Source organism: Dendrobium catenatum, unplaced genomic scaffold (assembly GCF_001605985.2).
Source record: "Dendrobium catenatum unplaced genomic scaffold, ASM160598v2 fragScaff_scaffold_202, whole genome shotgun sequence".
NCBI classification, from domain to species: Eukaryota; Viridiplantae; Streptophyta; class Magnoliopsida; order Asparagales; family Orchidaceae; genus Dendrobium; species Dendrobium catenatum.
In genome coordinates, this window is record NW_021318664.1 from 141299 (window position 1) to 157768 (window position 16470).

Here is a 16470-nt window from a genome sequence, read left to right on the forward strand (position 1 = left end):
TATTTCCAGCTACACTATTCCTTCAATTATTCTGTAGAGAATTAGCCTTCAAATTATTTTCAGAACATCCAGATTTAAGATGTCCAATTTTGCCACAAGTAAAGCAAAAGTTTGGTAATCTTTCATATTCAATTTTTTGAAAGAATTTACCATTACAACCTTCCACCCAAACACCGAGAGGTAATTGTGTATCAAAATTGATGCGAACACACACCCTACCTAACTCCCTTCTCCCCCATTGAAACATGTTCCCATCAATCATATAAGGCTTGCCAATCATTGAAGCAATTCTACAAATGTTGATTTCATCCCAACATTGTAAAGGAAGGTTAGGCATCCTAATCCAGATAGGAGCAGATAAACCTTTTAAAGAAGAAAGAGAAAAGTTTGGCGACCATCTATCTATTCCAATTATCTTTCCATTAACAAACTAAGGCCCATTCAAGAAAACACCTTCCAAAGTTGATGATTCATGAAATGAGCAGAGAATCCAATCTAATCCTAGCATGGTGAGATGAAATTTTCCAAAGGTGGGCCATTTCCTTCTTAATTCGGTGCTTATCATTAGAAAAGGAACATTGCTACCAAAAACTCTAATTACTAATGAGTTTTGAAGCTTTCTAGAGTTTTCTAACTCATTAACCATATGTAGTTTCACTGAATTACCATCATTCGATCGAAAATCACCAAGGTCCAGATTATGAACCTTAATGTGTTCCTTTTTGCTCCAAACATTTTGCTGGGAAGGAGGCATAAGTCTAGCGTTGATCACATTCAGAGAATCCTTACACATTCCCAACTCTTCAGAATTACATATATGAACTCTAGATAAATCAGAGTTGTTCAGCATATCATTACCATAATTCTCAACTGCAAATTTATCAACATAATTTCCAGCAGGAAGAATTGAACTTTGCAAACTTAAATTATTTCCTTCAAAAATTCCATCAGCAGAACCTTGCAGATCAGAAAAATTCAACATCTCCATCGTATTTCCTTCATTGATCTTCACAGCAAATTTTCCAAACAATAGCACATCTTCTTTTTTCTTCAATAATAGAAAATTTTCATTGTCAAAATGAAAATTTGTAGAGTCTTCGATCAGTAATCCTTTTCCTTTGCCAATGACAATCGGAGTTGATTTAGAGGAAGCTAGCAATCCACCTTCCTTGATGATTAACGGCTTACCAGTTCTAGGAATGTGTTTTGAATTTTGAACAAACCCTGGTAAACCATCTCCGAACGCAGGCGGAGAAGATGGAAAAGATTTACTAGGAACATGTGAACCTCCATTGGACAACCGGTGAACATCAGCTGGACCTCCGACTGGAGATGGCCGGCGAGTCTCCGACGATATTCAATTCTACAGAAAACCCACAGAATTGAAAGTTTGAATTCAAACGGATAGAAATATTATTTTCTCAGAGTTTCTCTCACAAGTTTCTCTCTCAAGTTCGAAAAACCCTCTATTTTCAACCTAAATTAGATTGGTGGTAAGGGTTTCTGAGTTAAATTGATCATTTTGTACTATCTAGTTCCTACAATACAATTAGTTCAAAAATCTTAATTACTCAATTAGTCATTTTGATTAATTTTTTAAATATTTGATGGTATAATATAATCTAGTTGTATATTACAATTAGTTTAAAAATCTAAAATTCATTATCTCACTTCCCCGTGTGTGTGTACAGTCACAATGTTACCATATATATTTACATAACTTTAAATCAAGAAATATAAAAATAAAGAAATAAAAATTATTAACTTTTACAAAACTTCATCCTATTCTACCTAGACTAAAGCCCTGAATCTTCCATTGCACGGTGTATGATGTTCTTGAAATGTTAGGACACCCAAAAGTAAACATACAATATACATACTAATAAAAATAAAAAGACAATGAATAATATTTATTATCATCAAAATCATAAGCTTGGGATCCCAGATTTCAACAATGCTCTCACAAGAAGTCAAATGAGAGCATATGGTATGTGGTTAGTAGTTTCTTGAGACACATTACTGGAGACTTAAATTAGTTCAACCCCTAGAGGACAGGAGCTGTGGTAATGTAACATTAGGATACAAAACCATTAGACAAGTGGTTGGCATAAACTAATGGTTTTATTATTAAAAATGTACTTTTAATTGAACATTTAAAGCATGATTTACTTAGCATTAGTATATTAAGTGATAAAGGCTTTGATGTGAAATTTCTTTCAAATAAGTATTCAATTATTTTATGTGGAAAGATAATTCTAGAAGACAAGAGAATTAATTATATTTATATGCTTTATTTGACTTGCATTAATATGTCTAATAATCTTTATTGCTTAAAAATTGTTATGGATTATTTGTGGCTTTGCATAGGCAACTAAGCCATGCTAGTATGAAAACCCTTAAGAAGATTACCCAACATGATTTAGTTAAAGGCATTCCTAAGTTAGATTTCACTAAGGATATTCTGTGTAATGTCTGTCAATTAGGAAAACAAATCTAAAACTTTATTTCATTTTATTAAGGATATCACTACCACTGACCACTAGAGATCCTACAAATGGACTTATTTGCACTCGTTAGTACATCCAATCTAGGTGGAAAGAGCTTTAGATTAGTGATCATAGAAGACTTCTCTAGAATTACTTGAGTTAGATGCTTAGCTCATAAGAGTGAGTCATTTGATGAGTTTAAGATTTTCTCCACTTTGATTTAGAAGAAGTTAGGAAGTTATGTTTCCCATGTCTTAAGTTAAAGTAACAAATTCTTAAACTTGAAATTTCTGTAGGCACTATTCCTTTCATGTCTGATAACACTAGTGCGATATGTATCTTAAAGCATCCAATCCAGCATACCCGCACAAATGAAGGGTTGGACTTGTGTGTGTTGGCAAGCAAGACTTTATTATAGACTGTGAAATATATACTTATTTTGTCAATGCTGAGTAATACTTAGTTTTTTCTTGATATGTCAATAATGGCCCAGTTAAATATACATAAGTATACATATTGAATCAAATAACAAAGTGATGATATAGAGTGTTGAACCTACGATGAAGAGTTATGTTTACTTACACAAAAAAAAATTATAAATGATTACTCTAAATGTATAAGTTATCCTACTAAAATAAAAAATGATTTTTTCAGAGTTTCTATCATTATATAAAAATAGTAGAATAGTGATACAATTTTTAATTAAATATTTTGGAATGATGAATGAAAATATTATATTTTTTTCTAGTGAGACTCTTAATTATAGATATAATTCAGAGCATTTTTATCTCTAGATATCTTTCAAGTTTGCAGGTGTGAAAAGGAAATTTGTTAACCTCTTATACTTATAATATCTCCTTTAGAACCTCGAATATTCAAATATCCTATATCTATGCATGTCAATACTCTTTTTTTTTATTTATTTATTTATTTTAATTTTTTTCTATGTTAATATTCTTGATTGTTCTTATATTCCTCTGCCGAGGCTATACATCATAATAAGTTTTAACTACATACATGACCACTATGTATATTAAATGAAGAATGGGAGATAATTGAGAATATCATAAAATCTTTAAAGTATAAGAATCTTCATTAGAACTTAATATGCTTTTTACATCATTAATCCTAAATAAGAGATCTAGCTATAAATAGAATAAATGATAAGTAAACTCATTTTCATTATATTCATAGAAGAATTAAAATACAAGAAAAATAGTGGAATTTTATCACCAGATAGGATCAAAGTATCTCATATACACTCCTTCTTCCTTCACTTATAGAGTCGTTTCAACAAATAAAGGCTAAACACTCTATCATATTGTATAATGTACTTCCCTAGCCTCCCTTAGATTTTACTCTAATAGGGTACTAAAATATCATAATGAAAAATACTAATTTTTATACAAGTGACAAACTCTTCCATAAACTAAACTAAACATCAATTTATAAGAAAAAAAGGTGTATGGTGTTACGACACTTGAAAGAGTGGGGTTGTTGTGCTAAAAAGTGAATGAGAACATTGACACTAAAATATTTGCTCGATGTGGTGGTTGATGACATGGAATGCTTATTAACTGCAGCACTGAGGTTCTAAAGAAATTGGACCGTTATGGCACCTGAGTGGACAAAATGGTGCTGAGGCATTCACCAAAGGAAAAATTGGTATTACAAGAGGACTTTCCAGCTATATTATATCCTTTAGTAATAGATACAATTTAACTGGCAGATATACCACTAATTAATTACTAGTGGGTTGTCTGGCAAATAAACCATATAAACATTACCAGCAAAAAACCAACTGGCAGTTCTTCTGGTTTTCTTAAGCCATGTTACCTACCAGCAAAAAATGCTCTATAAATTGACTGGTAGAACATACGATGAAAAACTAGCCGACTTACTTAAACACAACAAAATTTTTTTGGCTAAAATGCTACCAGAGACATCTCTAGCATAAAACTCACTACCAGTACCACGAGAAAAGGACCTATTTCCCCTCCCAAAACTTTTCATGGTTGTGTTTCTATTCATTTAATTCTTGCTTTTCTCCCAGCCATGTGAGTTTCCTCCCATCGAATATTATCGCTATTACCTTCTTACACTACCTCTATCATCATCATTTGCCTCCTCGTTCTACTAAACCACATACATTTTTATGTTATCAATCCATATGTTTTTTTGCTTTGGTCATGGATGTTCTCGATGGAGACTTGTAAGAGGTTGTGCCATGGTATTTGCTTTTTTATGGTATTCTTCTTATCGATAAGGTTATACTGGGCATTGACGGAGAAATAGATGTGAATACTATTGGTAGAATTCAAGTTGGATGGTTAAAGTGGAGGAATGTGTTGGGCTTATTTGTGTGATAGAAATATAAGATGGTGGTGAGACCTGCAATGCTTTATGGTGCAAAATGTTGGTCATCAAAAGAGAAACCTAACATTAAGTTAAGTGTTCAAAAATATGAGTGCTCATGAGTGGCCTTACTCTTATAGACAAGCTACGAAATGAGCATATACATGAAAATATTGGAGAAGCTCCTATGGAAGATAAGAGTAGAGAGAGTGAGAGAACCACCTTAGATGATTTGGTCACATAAAATAGCGGCCTCCTGATAACCCATTTAGGAAAGTAGAGATATTAGATTTGGTTTATGTTAAGAAAGGTAGAGGTAGACCTAAAAAGGACTTGTTAGACAGTATTAGAAATGACCTTTCTTTATTTGATTTAAATGAAAATTTGACTCTTAATTGAACATAATGGAGAAAAAGGACTAATGTAGTCGACCTCATGTACTATGATAAAGGCTTTAATGTTATTGTTAATTTGTTAAACTTCTAATTAGATTTAAAATGAGAATTATCACCATATGATTAACAAATCAATTTGAATTTAATCTATTTTTTTTCAATAGATGTTACTCCAATCTCTAATATCTTCATATTACATGTAGGCTAAATTCTTTATATTATTAATATTAGAAATTAAAGAAGTTAGATGTATAACAAATTAATATAAGAATAAAAGACAATAATGTATGAATTCATTAATGGGGTGAATTTTTTCATATAGATAACCTATCATCTACCTAGCTTCATCTCATATAGAAAGTTTTGTTACCCATATTCTAAATATGAAAATTGTACCTCACACTAAATGACATAAATGTTGATCTATATCATAGAGGATTCATGCCAGAATATTATTATTAGACTTTTCATTGTGAGTAAGAGCCATATTTTAAATCTTGATGCAGCATGTCTATAAGTTCTAATATAATTGAGGAAGAAAATCTCCAACATCTTAAGGACTTAATTTATGATACAATAGGGGCATAATTTGAACAATATACATATGAGTCACCAAATAGGGAGGCACAAAACTTTTATAATTAATTTCATGCTACCCAATAACTAATTTAGAAGGGGTGCACCACTCACTCAGCATTATCTATTTATATAAAGATGTTAAGCATCAAGATATAATATAATATCTCTTGTGAATATTTTAATCAATTCTTTGGGCTACTTAAAAAAATTAAAGTGATATATAGCATCATTCCAATAGATTTACATCATACTAAAATGTTAGTTTCCAAACTTGGTTTGACATATAAAAAAATAAATTATTATATCAATGGATACATGTTATACTATAAAGATGATTTATCAAAGATTGTATGCTATCATTATAATGCACCAAGATTTAAACCAAAGTCTTGGGTGAAATAAAAGTTCAAGGATGTACCAGTCAGTATGATAATTTACTTACCCATAATTTTTAGACTATATTTGTTATATGCATCCATGAGATTGAAATGGTTTGATCATACATATCCTACCTTTTCCATATAATCAAGATAGGTAAGATTAGATTTATATATAGATGATGTTACCTTATTATCCAGTCTACCTCTCCTTACTCATATTGGCCCGTGATACTCACCCCTTACAATCTTCCTCCAGAGTTATGTATGACTATACTTTTAATGTTTTTGGCATAGATCATTCTAGTGCCACATAATTTAAAAGAAAAGATTGATGCATTATTGCAACATTTAATTGATGATTTAAATTTATTATAGGAAGAAGGAGTAAGTATATATGATATCTCCACTAAACAAAACTTCATAATGAGGGCAACATTGCTTTACGAAATTGGTGACTATTATGCGTATGGTATGCTTTCAAGTAATAACACTTCTGACAAGTTAGATTGTCTATAATGTATGCAATTTAGAAAGTCATTTACATTAAAGTATGGAGGGAAGAACACTTGGTTCGACTGTCACTGTATGTTCCTAACCAAGTATCCTTTAAGGCAAAATAAGGATGTGTTTACAAAAAATAAAATGGTGATCTCATAGTCTCCTCCAAGATTAAATAATGAGAAAATATTTAAAAGAGTAAGGTACATGCCCACAATAGTTAGTTCTCTAATAATAGTTATAAATTGCCAATGTATGGAGTCAACTACAATTGAACCAAAAAAGTGTTTTTTTTTTCATTGCCATATTAAAATATCATTGCTATATTGGAGAACAAACTTAATCAGACAAAACTTAGATATGGTGCATATAGAGAAAAATATTTTTAATAATATATTCAATATAGTTATGGATATCAAAGATAAATCCAATTATAATATAAAAATAAGGATGGATTTAAAGGAGTTTTGTAGCTGGAACATTTAAGAGTTGAAGGATGATGGAAATGAAAAACTTCTCAAACCAAAAACTCCATTCACCATAACTTTAGAGAAGAGATGGGAAATTTGTAATTGAGTGCAGGCTTAATGGGTACCTGATAGATAGTCTTTCAATCTTAGTAGTTATATTGACATAAGATCTTAGAGATTATTTGGATTGAAAAGTCATGATTGTCATATCTTCATGTAATATCTACTATCAACTACCTTATATTTTTGTCCATATCTAATTTTAAAGCCCTTGATCGAGCTAAGTATATTCTTTAAGGATTTATGTTCCTCAAAATTAAATGCGTAGCACTTGATTCGTATGGAGCAAAATATTATTTATTCTGTGTAAACTTGAGAAGATATTTTCTCCAGTATGTTTTGACTCTGTGAAGCATCTACCTGTGTATTTACCATATTAGGTTATAGTTAGTGGACCTGTTCAGTATTAGCATATATATGCTTTTGAGAGGTATTTAAATAAAATTAAGAAGACTATTAAGAATAAAGCACATCTTAAAGGCTCAATTTGTGAATCATATCTAATGTGTGAGACAGCACAGTTTTGTTAGTATTACTTAGACATAGTGTCACAATCAACAAGGAGTACTACACCTTAAAATTTGGGTCATACAGATTCATGTAAATCCTTAAACATATCTTGATTCAACAAAAGTAGTAAGCCTGTAGGCACTACCACAATGCACTATTTGATTGATAAGGAGATGAGAGCTGTCATATTGTTGCCTTGCTTAACTGTAATGAAGTTGAGTCATATCTCGAGTAAGTATGAGTTGGCTTATTTATATATTTATTACTCATAAATCATTACTATTTAAAGTTTGATGAAGTTTCATTAATGGTTTGAGTACATTAGTAATAGTAAAAGTCCAAAAGATAGTGGAAATAAAATTCCCAACTTAGATAAAAAATATGGTATATATTTTGACTATTCATTTCTTATAATTTGTCTTAATTAATTAACAAAGTTGTCAAAAATATGCTAATAACATATCAATATTTGATCAACCAAGTAGACCCACACTGAAGAAAATTATTTGTAGTATTAAGGAATGCAAGATCTAGCTTAAGCATCGAATAAATTAGTGAAATGTTGGGCAATTTTTATGGACAATGGCGACAAACTCTAAACCAAAACTTGGTGTGAGGGTAGAAAGATAGATAATTTTGGCATTTATGTAAGAGAGAATAAGAGGGAACTCCCATATGGTGATGATTCTAAGTACTACAAGGTATTACAAGAAGTATTACAGTTAAAATATCAAAGTAATGTGAATAATGTGTATCTTTTTAAATGTGGCTTGTTTGATCCAATGTAGAATAGAGGTATAAGAGTACTTTCACTTTATGGTATAATGGAAGTAAAGAGGGATAGAAGATATGTAAAGTTTGATCTAATGTGTTTTGTGCAGTTTTCATCCTTCGAAGCAATCAATGCATAAAATACAGGACATCATATAGAGAAAGTATGATGCTCCTTATATTTCTTGGATGAAAATTCAAAAAAAAAAGTGTACAACATGTGATTAAGGGAGTTTGAGATTAATTATTATAAAAAATTATTCCAGATTAAACCTTTTTTAATTAAGCTAACAAAAAATATTCTACATTATATATTTTTATATAAAGAAATATTTTTATTGGTTGTCCGAGCACAATGATAAAATTAAAAAGAATTTTAAGAAGTGCAGGTCGATTTGTATGCGAGACATATTACAAACATTAGGAAATTAGATGAGCGACCCTTTAGATTGGTGAGAGTGTATGGGCTAAGATGACCAGTGCTTAGGGCCTCCCATATTATACCAAGAAAAGGGACCAAAATAGACAGAATAGAGCTTTTGATATTGGGGTCATGGGTAGTTCCCTCTATACTAGGGGCTCAGTTCCACATACTGAGCACACGAACATTTGTTAAAAAGTTTTAAAATATTTTAATAATTTATTTAGTTATAAATACTAATGTAAGTGTACTAATGAGAGAGTTATTAGGTAGAGAGTCTATTGTTGTTGAGTTATATAATCATACCCATAAGTGGAAGGTGGACTGATAATGGGTTGAAGAATGAGAAAGGAAAGCCTACATAAGTAAATAAGTTTAAAATTTTAAGTTTCATATGTAAATTGATTAATCTTTTGTTAACTTTTATATGAAAGTATATACGACTTTGAGAGAGCCAGGCTAGAATAGGTGAGGGATCTTCTAGGGGATAAATAGATTATTCTAACTGCCGCACTTAGTCACAAGGGGTAAGTGGAATGTAGAAAGTTCAGCTTAAGATTTAGGCTTGAAAGCTTATATATATAAGGGGCATACATCTGGTTGCTCCAGCTTATTAGCAAGAAATTAGGAGTCATTATATAGCCAATAGGTGGTTGCCCTTACAGTAGAGCTAGATCAAGTCAAAAAATTATAAGCTAATATGCACATGCAGCAAAGTCAGTTATAGGATGAGTTGCAAAAATTGAGGGTTCAATTTAGTGGACATCAACCATCATGAGCATAGGAGGAGAATGATGAGTCAGATTCGAATCAGACCTTTTTGTTACTACTAGATATTTTAATTATATATTGGACATTTTATTTTTAAATTTGTATATTTTATTATATATTTTTATGATGCAAAAAACTTTATATTTATTTTTAAACTGTTTGGGATTGTTCAATATAATTTTGTGATTAAATCTTTTATTACATGCATGTAGCATTATTGTTTATGTTCAATATTTGAATATGTTATTTGTATATGGTTTATATAGGATTGTTGGGTTAAACAAAACATGTGAGGGACGAGTATTTTTTTGTTTCTTGTACATGTTTCTAACGGATTTCAAATGGAATATCTGGTGGAAATGAATATACGATAAAATATTTTTACTATCATCCCAATTTTTACGGCAATCTGCCACAACAACAACAACATAAAGCCTTTATCCCACTACGTGGGGTCGGCTACATGAATCCATTTTCTCCATTGTGTCCTATTAAAAGTCAAATTCTCATTTAAATCTAATAAAGAAAGGTCATTCCTAATATTTTCTAACCAATTCTTTTTAGGTCTACCCCTACCTTTCTTAACATAAGTCAAATCTAATACCTCTACTCTCCTAACCGGGTCATCGGAAGGTCGCCGTTTTATGTGACCAAACCATCTAAGGCGACTCTCTCTAATCTTATCTTCTACTGGAACTACTCCAACCTTTTCACATATATATCGATATAATATTAACAATCTTATCATCAATAACAATCTTTAAAGCTATAATTCTATCTCCAATCCTATTAATTTTTATAACATTATCCTTTAAACTCTTATCTATAATAACACCTACACCATTTCTAGTACGACTCCTACCCGAATACCAAAGTTTAAATCCTAAACTATCAATTTCCTTAGCCTTCTCTCCAACCCATTTAGTTTCCTGAATGCACAAAATATTTAACTTCCTATGAATCATAATATCTATTAATTCCATTACTTTTCCTGTAAGGGAACCTATATTCCAAGTTCCTATCATAAATTTTAGTTTCATGGACTAGCTTCTTTTCCCACATCCGTCCTTGATGTGGGAACCCTTGCCTATTTAACACTACACCCGGGCGCCGGTGCAGCGACCCTTGCACACTTGTCAATGTATTCAGGCCATACAGTGCATTGCTTCTAGGGGACGCCCTAGCATTAACATAATTTCTTAAAGGATTCATGTCATTATTATTCGACAAGTTTTACGCTGGCTGTCGACTACCTAACGCAACCCTCCACTTTTCTCATCCAGGACTTGAGACCTGGCAACGACAGTGTTTTATTAAGGGTGCAACATGTGGACTTCCCAAGAGGTCACCCATCCTAGTACTACTCTCTCCCAAGCACGCTTAACTGCGGAGCTCTGATGGGATCCGGTGCACTAGTGCTGGTATGGTCGCACTTAAACACTGTCAATAGTACAATTTTTTTGCATAATTTATCATTTTCTGGAAGATTGAGGCTGCCAAAAATACAAGTTTTTAATGGAGTGATTGAAATTTTTGGTGCCGCGACATTCATTTTCTTGAGAACCTGGCACCGCCAAGCTATTTATCGATGCAATAGTGCCTCAAACACTATGGCACTGACTATGATGGTGCTGTAGCACTCGCAAATATATAGTATGGTGCTATAATGTCCAAAAGTGATGCTTTTGTGGTCTTGAATGGAATGCGGTGGTGGTGTTTTCTTTGGTGTCACGGCACTGCCTGTTCCTTCATATTTTTCACCATTTTTGAGTTTTTTCGATACAAAATAACTAAAATAACATATTTCACTAAAATTCAAACATAATAAATAGTACTTAATTTACACTTATTAAATTCTCCACATCTTAAGCTCTTACTTCTTCTTAAGAAAATAAAAAAATTTGCTCTTTTGATTAATTTAGTAACCAAAGTAAAATTTGATAATTTAAAATTACTAAAATGTAGGATAATAGATCACAGTCTATAAGTAGTTGAAATGAATAAAATTATAATTCTAGTTTAAAAAATTCTTAATAGTTATCCTAACATGTTACCCTTACTATTGCATATTTTGAATATATATGTTATCAATATAATCATTGACTTATTAAATTTTGAAATGAATAAGGTAGCTTAAAGATTAGATGTATTTGTAGTTAAATTTGAAATTCCATTAGTTCACCATCATCGATATTAGTTCTCTTATATTATCCTTTGTAAATTTAAGTATGAGGTTGCAGTCAGACTTTAATATTTTAACTAATATCAATTTTTGAAAATATACTCTTCTTCTTATTTTCTTAGAACTCGATAAGTACATAATTGATAATTTTGAATTTCATTTTTGCTTATATCATTTAGTAATCATAAATTTTTTAATGTAAGAATTTATTAAGATCACTAATTCTAATTTCAAGTTACTATGATTTCAAATTTTAAGAGACACATATCTATTCATTTAACCTAAATTTTTCATTTTTCAACTCAAAGGTCAATGTATAGTTGTATAACTTATAAATTCAAGTTATGTCAATAGCTTAAAGGTTTAAGTTAGTTAATTATGAAGTTTTCTAATCTATGAATGATAATGTTTTTTTCATTTAAAATATAATATAGGCTTTTATTATTATCCTAATTTTACAAAAAAATTAACTATCTTTTTTATCCTAGTTAAATAAATAATCAAAAAGTGTAGAAATTTATGAAAGATAATGTAATAATGAAAGCATAAGGGTAATTAAATCAAATGTAAAATTCAAGTAATTTAGAACTTCAATTAATGACACATGTTTTTTGATATGAATGATAAAAGGCTAAAAAGACATGTGATACATATAAAATTAAGCAAATGATATAAAATAACTAGTATTAAAGGCACCAATCTAACATCACAACAATCTTGACTTTCATGGACAAACTAAACATAACCAAGAACTACAATAATCTTAAACCATCACTTCACTTGGATCTCCCCCAAAAAAAATAAATGAAAAAAAAAAGAAAAAATGCTATAAAATAAGGGTAGAATTCTCTCTCTATTCACTTGAGCCACTTAACTAGTAGGATTTTCCTCTTCCTCATCATCATCATTCATAAGGTTTTAATCTATGATCATTAACTTTGAAAATGAGAAAATATTTTTATCTTGAACTTTTACTACATTATATGAATATATTTTAATAATATTAAATGTCCTCGCCCATCCAGATTTAATTTTTCTATGATAAAATTTCTTTCGAGAATCAAGAAGCTAAACATCTAGACCAGGAGAAAAATTATAATTGAGAATCTTACACCAATGAAATCTATTCATTTCTAAATTATAAACCTTTGTATTATTAATAACTTCAATTCTAAATTCATTTAGTGTGCTAGCATTTGAAGAACTCTTAAAGTTCAAAGAAAAAAATGATTCTTTGCTCTCATTGAGAAGTTCTTTCTTCTTTAAGGAAGAATCCTTTCTTTTATTTCCTCCCATTAACTTAGAAGTCCCTAAAATGATGAAAATTAAGAAAAAACACTAACCAAGAAAATTTTTGGAAAAGTTTGGGAGAAAAAAGTGACAAAGAAAGTTAACTATACTTAACTTTTTATAGCTAAACATGCATGGTAGTTGTTAATACATAGTGAAACAAAGATGAGTTTCCTCACAAATAGCACTAAGATTAAAGTTTTCATCCAGACTTGCCAAGATTAATCATATTGGCTTGGGTTCATCACTGCCACTCTTGAAGTAGTTTCCACTAACAACTTTTCCTTTCTCCTTTGGATTAACTTTAGTATTGCTATGCAATGATCCATGAGGCCTACTGCTAACTGAAATCACAAGCTGATATAATTGAGTTTCAAAATTTTTAATAAAAGCAGCTTGACTTTGCAATTGAGTTCTTAACTGCATTACTACATTTGACTGAGGTGACTTTTTACTTTCAAATTGATTGTTTTGATTAAATTTTGGAGGATAATAAGGTCTAGGATTAATAATCGATTCCTGAGGATTGTTCAAAATTCCTTCTTGATTATTTTGATATGAATTCCATTCCTTATTACCACCAGTATTATTTGACCAATTAAAATTACGATGGTTCTCCAACATAAATTATATGTATTGAAGTATGAATTATTTTTCCTTCCAAATTAATTAACATTTTTAATCCCTTGCATACTATTATCTCCATTAGAATTTAAATCTTGATCTTTTAATTGATTAGATGATTCATATACTAATCCTAAATTATTTCCAATTATGTTTAATTTCTTAAAAATTGTTGTAACATGAGCATTTAAATTTTACCAAGCTTCCAATTCATAAATTCTAGTTATTCTCGTAGGATTTATCCTATCAGTAGGATACTACAAATTACTAGTAGTCATTACCTTTATTAATTCATATGCTTTTTCAAATGGCTTGGAAATTAAAGATTCTCTAGCTGTAACATTTATGATTTCTCTAAGAGTTCTTACTAATCCATTATAAAATATTTGAATAACCAACCAATCAGATAAGGTGTGGTTAGTGCATTTTCTTAAATCTTTCCCAACTTTTATAAATTGACTCTCCTTCAAAGTGGGAAAAAGATGTGATATCAATTTTAAGTTTGACAGTCTTTGAAGGGTGGAAATATTTAGCAAGAAATTTTTTAGCCAACTCATTCCAAGTGGCTATAGAGCGTGGGGGTAAAGAATTCAAGAACATCTTAGCCTTATATCTTAGAGAAATTGGAAATAATCTAAGTCTAATAGCATCATCATTGACACCCTTATACTTAAATATTACACAAATTTCTAGGAAACTAGCTAAGTATAAATTGGGATATTTAATAGGAGTTCTCCCAAATTGGAAATATTAAACCATCTAAATTATGACAAGATTTATTTTAAAATTAATAGCTTGGATAGTATGTCTATTAATACTTTGATAAGGTCCATATAATATTGTGTTAGCATAATCTATAAGGGCTCTAAACTGATTTTAATATGGTACTAGTTCATCCATTTCCTAAACATTTTTAGTTTTTCTAATTTTTGAAAGGGTCCTTTTTATCTCAAAATAAAATAATAAAGGTTCCTTTCCAGATCTATGAAGCATGCAATAATGCATACGCAATAATAAATATATAAATAATAAGATATAAATATGGACTTATTTAAATAATATTGTTAAAACACTAAATAAGCAATTACTTCCCTAGCAACAATGTCAAAAATTTGATGGGGTGGACTTGTACGGAGGAAAGAAAGGCTTTATTATATACTATATAATAAATATAGTTTCTATCAATGTTGAGTAATACTTAGGCTGTCTTTGATATGTGGAAACCAACTTAAATGTATGTAAGTATACGTGATAAATCAAATAATAAAGAGACGAAGTAGACTGTAAAACCCACGAGGAAGTATTATGCTTATTTGAAATAAAAAAAAATACTATTGCTTACTCTAAAAGGATAAGTTGTTCTATTGAAATAAAAATGATATTTTTGGAATTTCTATAACTATAAAAAAATAGTATAATAGTTGATAAAATTTTTAATATTAGATTTATGAATATGTAATATAATATTTTTTCTATTGAGACTCTTAATTGTAGATATAATTCAGAACATGTACATCCATAAATCTATATCGAGCTTATAGGGGTAAAAAGGATATCAACTAAAATTCTACAATTTTAATATCTCATTTAGAACCTAGAATATTCAAACATCTTAAATCTAAGCATGTAAATATTCTATCTAAATATTCCTAATTATTCTTGCATTCTTCTGTCGAGGCTATACATTATATTAGGTTTTAATTACACACATGACCACTATGTATATTAAATAAAGAAGAAGAGATAATTGAGAACATCATTAAATCTTTAAAGTACAAGCATCTTCATTAGTACTTATTATACTCTTTAAATCATCAATCCAAGATAAGAGATCTAGCAAGAAAGTGAACTAATGACAAGCAAAACCATTTTTATTATATTCATAGAATAATCAAAATTCAAGAGAAATAGTTAAATTTTATCACTTGGTAGTATCAAAGGATCTCCTTTACGCTCCTTATTCCTTCACTTATAGAGTTGCTTCAAAAAATACAGGCTAAATACTCTAATAGATTGTATCTTATACTTCCCTAGCCTCCCTCAGATTTTACTCTAAGAAGGCACTAGAGAAGCAAAATAAAAAGTACTAAGTTTGTATAAGTGACTGAACTCTATCATAAATAGAACATAACATCTATTTATTGAAAAACAAATAAAAGGTATTTGGCACTATGGTGCTTTAAAGTGTGGTGTTGTGGCACTCAAAGATGAACTAACGCATTGGCACTAAAATGTTTATTCGATCATGGTGTATGATGATGTGGAATGATTATTAATTGAAAATACATGTCTTTAAAAGTTCATTAGGGTTATAAGGAACTTATGAACTAGTCCTGAGACTAGCCAAGAGGGGAGGGGGGGGGTATTTAAAAAATTTCTTCAAATAGAAAATAGGGGCGAATTTGATATTTAAAATTTTTTCATTAAATAAAAGATTATCAGTGTATTTTAGCCCTTCTAGCAAGGACGATATATGTGTGTTGTACCATTTAAACACATTATTTGTTCTAATCATCTGGGATGATGTGGACATCGTCATGTATGATTAATTCAAAATTATACATATCATTCAACATATATTTCAGAATATCCAAGAGATATATATTGGATGAAGAAGAAATATAACTTATCATCCAAGATGATCCAAGCATCGTCCTGTAGGATTAGTTCAAAATCAG

The 16470-nt window shown here is 30.1% G+C and overlaps 1 non-coding gene across 1 annotated transcript; it reads right to left on the reverse strand.

Moving 5' to 3' along the window:
• Window positions 1-11012: 11012 nt before the first annotated feature.
• On the reverse strand, window positions 11013-11131 carry LOC114579158. Its single transcript, XR_003700032.1, has one exon. It is a non-coding gene; the product is annotated as a 5S ribosomal RNA (ribosomal RNA).
• Window positions 11132-16470: the final 5339 nt, after the last annotated feature.